Raw genomic sequence first — 9,501 nt, 5'->3', positions numbered from 1 at the left:
AACTGCATTCCAACAAGTCTCGGGGAGTGGCAAGTCCCGGCTTCACTTTCTCCCTCTCTCCGCGCAGGCCTGCGAGCGTCCTTCCCAGGGCCCGGACGCCTGGGTTCCCTGCAGCAGTTCTCAAACGCTAAAGGCGGTGGAGAACCTCTAGAAGCGGTGATTCTTCCCCTTTGGGGCAAAATCTTTAGGGGCTGCCTGCATCCTTAACGCTCTTTTCAGTCCCCCATTTTATCTTAAACATTCCTGGCGAGTTTGCGTCCTACACCATTGCATGGCTATTTGTTTTAATATCAAATAATGGTTGTCCCACAGTCAAGGAGGACAATGTGGCATTCCTGAAAAACCTTTTCGAATCTTTTAGGTATTTTCTCCAGTTTGAAAAGCATGTTCCTAAAGGACCTACAAATGAGGCGGGGGTAGGGGAGAGGTTCCAATGGGTGGGGCCTTCTCCGCATCCTTGGAAGAACATCCCTTTTGTTTCTTTATGGGGGCATCCAGCACCTAGTTCATTCAACGTTTCTTCTCTGTCCCCTGTCTTTTATTGTTGTTCTTATGTGCCATCAAGTAGACCTGACTCATAGCAACTCCTCCTTGCATTTTCCGACTCATAGCAACTCCTCCTTGCATTTTCCGGGGTGGTATCACTACTGAAGTAGATTGCCCACTCTTCCTTCAAAGGAATGGCTGGTGGGTTTGAACCGCCAGCCTTCTGGTTAGCAATCAAATGCTTTAGGCACTAAGCCACCAGAGCTCCTCTTATTACTCTGCTCAATTCCATCTCCCCACCCTGCATTCCACTTGGACCCCCTGACCCTGATCCTCAGGCCCAATGGTGGAAGAGGGGTGGGGATGGAGATGGAAACAAGACATGTTTTTGCTGGAGATTCCAACAAAATAATACATGGGACACACTTAGACTACCAAATTATCTGTTGTTTGCCTGAATTCAAATTTGACTGGGCATCCTTATATTTATTGCTAACTCTGGCAAATCTAATTGGAATATCTCAGCTGAGAGCAAAGCCTGTACTGGTCAAGAGAGGGTCAGAGGGATCTACTGGAAATAGAGAATAAAGGGCACTTCTGAAATGGCTTCCAAGTGATTGGCACGAATAGAAGCAGGTACTTCTACAGGGGCTCTGGGAGTGGAATGACCTGAGTTCAAATCTCTCCACTCTGCCTCATTTTAGCTGTGTGATCTTGGGCAAGTGACTGAGTCTGTCTGGGCCTCAGTTTGCTCATTTTTGAAATAGGGCCCCTTCTAGCATCTGACATGCTGTGATAGAGGCTAACTGAAGTAATGTTCCTGAAGCACTTAGCACTGTATTTGGCACACAGTAATTGCTCAATAGTCCCAATGGTGTTATACTGGGGCAGATCCAGGTTTTAACAGGGCCTGAAGCTTATAAAGATTGGGACACTCTCTCTAAGAGAAGGAATTTGTTATTTTTGTTGTTAGGAGCCATCCAGTCAATTCTGACTCATAGACCCTACAAAGTTATAACACAAAACAGAATCCATTAGAGGTTCGTGAAACCAACTGAGACTATTAAGATTGACTTTGTTTTATTTTAGGAAATAAAGTGGAATAGAAAATGTCTGAGAGCGTCACATGTAGTAAGGGTAACTTTGTTTTTGTGTGTGTGCCCTAGACAGTGATGTAAAATGGTTTTATTCCTTGGATCATAGTAGCACATATTCAAGAAACTCTGCTGTGCACAGGGACACAGCAACCCTTCAAGATGGGCTTTCGAATTCCTATTTTCTCTAGAGGCAGGATTAAGGAAACAAGTTCAAAAGAGTTAAGCAATTTGCCCAGGACTGTCTTAGGGCTAACTGGGAAAAAGTTGAACATCCAGCAAAACCAGCCCCTCACCCTCCACCATGTCATACAGCCCAGAGCCTAGTCAATGTGCCTCTCAGCCCTTCAGGGAGAGAGAAGATGCTGACTTGGCTCTAAGAGTCACTTGCTGATCACACATTGTCTTAAATATCTAGTGCTGCTATAGCAGGAGTACCACAAGAGGATGGCTTTAACAAACAAATGTATTGTCTCACAGTCCCACAGTTTAGGAGGCTAGAAGTTCAAATTCAGGGTGCCCACTCTAGGGGAAGGCTTCCTTTCTGTGCTGGCTCTGGAAGAAGGTCCTTATCTCTTCTGAGCTTCTGAACCTAGGCAACTTTCATGTGGCCTGGCATCTATCTTACCCCATCTCTGTTTGTTGGTGTACTTGCTTAATCTCTTTCATGTCTCAAAAGAGATTGACCCAAGATACACTACACTAATCCTGATTCATTGATGTAACAAAAAACAACCCATTCCCAAATGGGATTATAACCACAGGCATAGAGGTTAGGATTGACAACATGTATTTTGAGAGGATATAACTGAATCCATAACACAGCAAGGGTTTCCACCTGAGTGAGTGGACATGTGGCCTTCCAGAAACCATCAGGATGTTAGGGTCAAGGTTGGGGTCAGGGGTCAGAGGTATCCCTTCTCCCCCAGAGTCAAGAAGGGCTCATCCAGTCAGAAATGCTGCCACTCTCTGTCCTAGATCCACAGTCCGTGTGTCACTGAGTCCTCAAGGCACCAGAGGAAATGTGTGTTATTGGGACCCTTTTACAAAAGAGAAACCACAAGATTCCTAGAGGTAAGGAACTTGTCCCAGAGCAGAGCTGAAAACTGAACCTGGCCTTTAAAGCCATAGGGGTTTGGGTTTGTACCGTTAGCTTCAAGAACCCTCCCTCTCCCCAGACCCCTGGGGAGGAGCTGCAAGAGACCCCCTCCAAGAAGTCCAAATCACTTCTCTCCACAAAGATCCCACCTCCCCCTCCATAAGAAGCCCACCCTCTCTGCAGCCAGATCCCTGGGCGGAACCCAGGCTGGCAGACAAAGCTCAATCCTAGTGGGCTGCACAGAGAGGGCGGAGCCAGCAGAGTAGGGGCATGAGAGGGGGTAGGGGAGGAGCTGGGGTCAGAACGCACACCCCAGGGGAGGAGGCTCGAGAGGGGCCAATCTCTCCAAGAGAATGAGCCCATTCAGAGCCGGGAAGGATGGGGAAAAATCCTTGTCTGCTCTTGACAAGAGGAGAGGAAGGGGGGCAGGGGTGGTTGCTGTTAATTCGATTCTCCTCTCACTGTCCCTCCATCAGGGCCTGGCAGGAGAGCCAAGGAAAGAGGATGTCTAAGGAACAAAGAAGGAGGGGGGAGTTACAGGGGGGAAGAGACGGCTGGGGAGCAGGAGCAGGATGGTTGGAGGGGCATGAGAGTCCACGAGAAAGGCTTAGTGAGGGGCCTAGGGAAAGGGAGACTGGGGTACAGAGGAAGGAGGACAGAGGGGAGCAAACAGAGGGTCAGAGAGGCAGATGCATGAGATATGTCCAAGAAAACCTTTGGACGACAGGTACAGGACCCCTAGGCAGCAGAGGTGACCACTGGCACTGAGGCCACAAGACAAGGCTCTAGTTCACAAAGGTGACCTCTAAGGGTCGACAGGCGGGGGTCTGGAACAAGCAGCCTGTGAAATGCCAGTCAATCATTGACCAGCCACTGGGACTGGGGGCACATGAGGCTGTGTGTTTGTGAGTGTGTGTGTGTGTGTGTGTCTGCTGGCACCGGAGTCTCCTCCCCTCTGCCTACTTCACCAGCCAGCCTGGGGTCAGAGGACTGAAAACAAACAGAAGAAGGGAGGGGACAGTCCACAGTCCGAGGTCCAGGCCACAAATTGGGGCCTGCCTCATAAGGCTTCAGGCCTAGGGCATGGGTTCCTAGGTGAGTGTTTGTATGAATGTTACTTAGAGTTCCCTGAGAGTAGGCACAAGGCCTCCCTGGGGCCTCAGGAGAGTAACTTAGAAGCCGCTGATAAGAAATCAGTCCTTCCTCCAGGTGGGCATTTATGAATATGGCCTAACCACAGGAGCTGGTCCCTGGGCCCAGGGTTAAAGAAGAGGCAGAGCCCAAACTCGCCAGACCTGCTGGCCCTGGTCATGCTGATGGCCTCCTGCAGCCCCTCTCAGCCACAGAGGAATGCAGGCCCAAAGCCCCTTTCTCTCCTTAAGCTGCTTTGCAAGAAAAAGCACTCTGCCCTCAGCCTCACCTAGCTTTAATGCATATATACGAGAAGGAATGGGTGACTTACAACCTGGCCTGTGCATACCAAGCTGCCATTCATGGTGCTCATTTCTGTGTGTCAGTGTGTGTGTTGCTGTTTAACACGTGCCCTTCGTTTATCTATGGGTCTCTCCTTGAACAGTAGTAGCTTTGCTGAGTGGCCTTGGATAAGGCCTCACTTTGCTGTCCAAAATATGAGCTGGACCGCATGGTTCCCGGTCATAGTGTTGCAGGATTTGGCGTGGGAACAATGACCCCTCCAACACCCATCTTTGTCCCTTGAAAGCCCCATTGAGCCATGTGTCTCTCCTAGGTTCCTGGTTTTACCAGCTCTGAATCTTCCCGCTTCCTCGGCCCTCCAGGACCCCAAGGACATCCTCCTACATGCTGAAGTTTAGATCATGAGAATATGAGTGAGAACACTCTTGCCTCTGACTTTTGGTTTTGGGAGAAGACTAGAAAGTTTCCAGAAGCATAAAATGATGGCAATCATGGTTTTGGGGAACATAGCAGTTTCAGATGATTACATTCTGTTAAAAAATTAAAAACAGACATCTTACTTTAATTTCAAGGAGTTTCTCTCTTACCAAAAACCAAAACCAAATCCAATGCCATTGAGTCAATTCCACTCATAGTGACCCCCACTGGGCTTCCAAGGCAGTAAACCTTTGGGAAGTAGATTGCCCCATCTGCCTTCTGTGGAGTGTCTGGTGGGTTTGAACCACCAATCTTCTGGTTAGCAGTCAAATGCCTTAGGCACTGTGCTACCAGAGCTCCTTTCTCTCTTACACGTGAGCCCAAAATTAACAATTAAAGCCTAACTCAAACAGCAAAGCTATTGACTTGCATTTTGTTTTTACCAAGGAATGCTAACTACCCTGAAACGTCAATTTGCCTTTTCCGGCTCAGAAAAGAGTAGTCAATAACAAACCCATTACTCATGATTTAATGAAAAAGACTATGTGCTTCCTAAATTTTCATCTCAAGAGGTCTTATGGCTACAAATATGTAAAAGATCAAGTTTTACATATTTGTAGCCATATGTAAAATTGAAATCTTTTCAATGCGAACTCAATCATCATAAGTACTTTATTACTTTAAATTCTTGTATTCCGTGAGGGAAAAATTATATATATATAACTCATATTTAAGTCTCTGTAAAATTCCAGTCCTCAGAAGGCGTGCTCTCCAAATTTGCAAAGTGTTTATTAAGTCATAGAGCAATCATACATTGTGTTACTGTTTTGAGCTAATTTAAAGGTTTATTTTTAACAATTCTAAACTAGCCTACTTGTTCTTAGAAACAAAATTATATCCATGCCCACATACAGATTAACTACTCGGAATAAACCCTATGTTTTAATTTCATTATGTTTTTATTCTTTTTTAACAGTTTATTGCACCTACATTATTGATTTCTCTCTTTCCTTGCCCATTATATCCAATTATTATTTAATATATATTGATTCCTTTTCTTTTACACCTATGTTTTTAGTGTAAATTCTATCACTTCTCCTTTAGAGTAAAGCACCAGCTTTTGGTCTCCCAAATGCAACTCTTGCCACCTATAGTCCTTTTCCGCCCCACAGTAGCCAAAAGAAATGTTTTAAATATAAATCATATCATGGCATTAAATCCAGTGCTAACACCACCACCTCCACCCCCAGTGACTTGCTATTGCCAAAACTCTAACCCCAGGATCTGTGAGACCCTATAGGATCTGGTCACCAGATGTAACAACTATTTCCAGTTTCTTGCATATCTGTATAGATGTATTCTCCAAAATAACAAACATAATATTTAGTCTTATTGTTCTTTACACAGACTACATATATAGTATGCTCTGCACCTTGCTTTTTACACTTGAAAATATGAAGACTTTCCATGTCCATACATAACAAGTATGTCTGGTTATTATGAACTTCTGCTCAGAATTCCATTGTCTGGATCTCCCCTAATTAATGTAATTCATTACGTATTAAAGCACATTTGTTTCTTTCTTTTCTTTTTCTTTCTTTGTGTTTTTTTCTTGGCTATTGAAAGTAATGCTGCCATGAATAGCTTTGCACTTGCACCATTTGCACTGTACATTGGAGTCACATACCTAGGAATGAGATTGCTGGGTTGTAAGGTTTGTGTACATTACTAAATTAAAGAGTATGTACACTGTACAGTCAGATAACATAGATTACACTACTTAGTGGTTGCAGCAATTTACTCTTCCATTGTTAGTGAAGTCATCTTGGTCCGTTGTTTGGTATTTGTTTATTGCCTATCTCTTTCCTCTGGCCATGAAGTGTCTTGTTCATCATTCTGTCCCCAGAACCTGAATAATTATTTGGTGAATAGGGAAAAAACAAAAACAAACAAAACAACTCACTGCCATGCAGTCAATTTTGACTCATAGCAACCCCTATTGGGCTATTGAGGTAACAGATCTTTACAGAAGTATATTGCCTCACCTTCCTTCCACAGAGCAGCTGGTGGGCTTGAACCACCAATCTTCTGGTTAGCAGTCAAATGCCTTAGGCACTATAACACCAGGAGCCCTCATACCTATAGACTACCCCCCTATTTTTGCTCTAAAAATATGGCTAGCTTGCTATTGAACCATTGGTATATTATACCATTTGCTTTGCTTTTTCTTCTCTCTGCACTGGGAACCATTTCTGACTCATGTTTATTTTATTTTTTTCCTAGGTCAGTACAATGGCTGACACCCAGTAAAGCTCAATGAGACTGTGTTGAAGAAACAAATCAATGATAACTTTATGGGCCAAATACAAATTAGGAGGCTGATTAAGCTAAGGAGAGAAGTTGGGCTGAAAGGCCAGGAAATGGCTTTTTAGAAATGTGGGGCTAGACTGACTGGGAAAACCCTCCAGAGATGTCTCAGAGAGAGAAGACTCTACCTCCCACCAGGAAAACAGAACAAAAGTTTCGATCACCCCCTCCATCTGGGATTCATCAGGTATGAAAACAGGATTTTTCAATAATCTGAGAAATATGTGAGACCTGAATTTTTTAATTGGTAGCTCCAAAATATAAGAAAACTACAAAAAAGTAATGGTTTATTAAATATATACAACATAACAATATGTCAACTATTAAGTCAATTCAATTATATATAGCTATTTATAGGAGCTCTCATAGTGGCTAAAGCACTTGACTGCTAACCAGAAGGCTGGCGGTTCAAACCCACCAGCCACTCCTCGGAAGGAAGGTTGGGCAATCCTACTTCCGTACTCGACGGCACTTAACAACAACAACAACAGCATAGCTATTTATAAATATTATTTAAGTGGGATGTGGCCACATTTTAATGTTTGCTATAATATAGCTGAGGCCTTCTAAATTGGAACCTTAAACATTTTAAACAAGCTCTATCTCTATCTCAAAGTCCCGTCACAGGAAGGTACCTGCCTGTCAAAATTTTATCCTCTTCAATCCTAAATCTCATCTTTAAACGGGAATCCTCATAAAAAGGACTCATTCCAGAGTTACGTTAAGGACAAAATGAAGTCATGTACAGCAAACCTTGCCAAACCTGGAATGTGTGTAAGGCAGAGAAGGAAAACTCAATTACTTTGCACCAATATAAGTGATAGAAAAGTGGTAAGACTGCACCCTGTCAAAGGCAGAAAACTTGTGAGACCCAGAAAAACCAGGCAGTTGTGGCAAGTTGGGCTCTCGCAGGTTTCCTGTATTAGAAAAGGCCTGATCTGCGGTCGCAGAACCATGTTAGTACTTGATTGTTTCTGGTTAGCTCCTGGGAGGCTAAGTGGTTGTTTTCTTCATTTCAGCTTCTCCGTTTCCAGCCTCAACTCCAGAGGATACTATTCATGTTATTTTTCAACTCTTAGAGGCAGCATTTACAGAAAATGGAATGTGAATGGCGCCCCTCAAAGTGTCAGTCACATAAAATACAATGAAACTTGTGACAGCCAAACTCACGAGGACTGTGTTGTTTTTCCAGGTCTCACAAGTTTTCCACCTTTGCCAGGGCGAAGTCTTACTGCATTTTCATTGCTCATTTTAGTGAAAATGCTTGACTTTTTCCTTTCTCACAGTTTTCTGTCTTGCACAGGTTTTGGCTTTCCCAGGTTTACTGTATATGAAGGGTGCTTTCAGGAGTTGTCTTGCCTACTAAGGGCTAGTTGTTGGTGCTGGTGGTGTTGGTTGCCATCGAGTCCATTTCGATCTGTTTCCAACAAGGGCTAAGGGCCTAGGAAAGTTCGCTTGACTGAATGAATGGAATCCAGTTTTACTTCTTGTTCTTGCCATTACCTCCACCCCCCACCCCCAGGATAAAAAGGAAAAGTTGACCTGGAGTGGAGAGTGTGGGGGAGGGGGAAAGGCTATCACTATTATTATGCATTGAGCTTCAAGGCTTCAGGAAAAGGAGATGGGGGGAGCGGTGCTGGTGGTATTTGGGGGAGGGGCTGGGATACCAGAGAAAGTATCGTATTCCCAAGGGTCCTCCACTTAAATTTTCCTTGAAATTCCTTGTAAATCTTTCCTATCTCCGTGTGGTGCGAAATCACGCTGAATGATTTGACAGCCCTTGATCTGGCACCCAGTGAGTCCTTCTGTTGAATAACGCTGTTCATTCATTTTAAAAAAAGCGTACCAAGAGTCCTAGTTGGGAAAACAGACCTTCGTAGATTACATCACCCTCGGTCGGTTAACAACACCCTCAGGACGTGGTGGTTAAGCTCTGACTAGAAGAATAAGCAGGAGTGAGAGTAAAATTGAGTCTGGAGGAGAGGAGTGAAGGAGAAAGACCTGATCATACAGAGCTTGTGACTTTTGGACTTTATTCTGAGGATCATTAGGAGCCTGTAAAGAATTTTAATAAGTGACATGGTCAAATTTTAATTTTTTGAAAATAGAGTATGGGCTCAAGGGGCAAAAGTAGAGGCAGGGAGACCCACTAAGAGGCTATTGCAACTGTCTTGGCGACAGATAATGATGGCTTTAAAATGGTGGTTGCAGTGGAGATGGAGAGAAGTAAACAGTTCCAGATATATTTAGGAGGTGAAACCTGACAGTGATGGCGACAAAATAATAGCTCCACCTCAAAGGAAAAGAGAGACCCTGGAAAAGAAACAAGATGGATGTTGACAACAGAACACTATTTTAACCCTTAACTAGGTAGGCTTCCTTCTCTTAACTCTGTCGCCTCAATATCTGTAGACAGAAGCATGAAGCACAAAAGGCGGGGCAGGCGCCCATTTTGAAAAAAAAAAAAAAAGGGAACTTTTATTTAAACTGGGCGGACGAGACTCGAGAGGAGAACAATGAACACAAGGCACTTCCGGTTACTCCGGAAGTAGAGACTACACACGCTCCTGAGTTCCTTAGCCAGCGGCTGGCAAGGGTGAGGGA

This window comes from Orycteropus afer, unplaced genomic scaffold (assembly GCF_000298275.1).
Source record: "Orycteropus afer afer isolate SDZICR_OR568_19922 unplaced genomic scaffold, OryAfe1.0 scaffold00085, whole genome shotgun sequence".
Lineage (NCBI taxonomy): Eukaryota > Metazoa > Chordata > Mammalia > Tubulidentata > Orycteropodidae > Orycteropus > Orycteropus afer.
The sequence above is the reverse complement of the archived record's forward strand: the minus strand, read 5'-3'. Positions refer to the sequence as shown.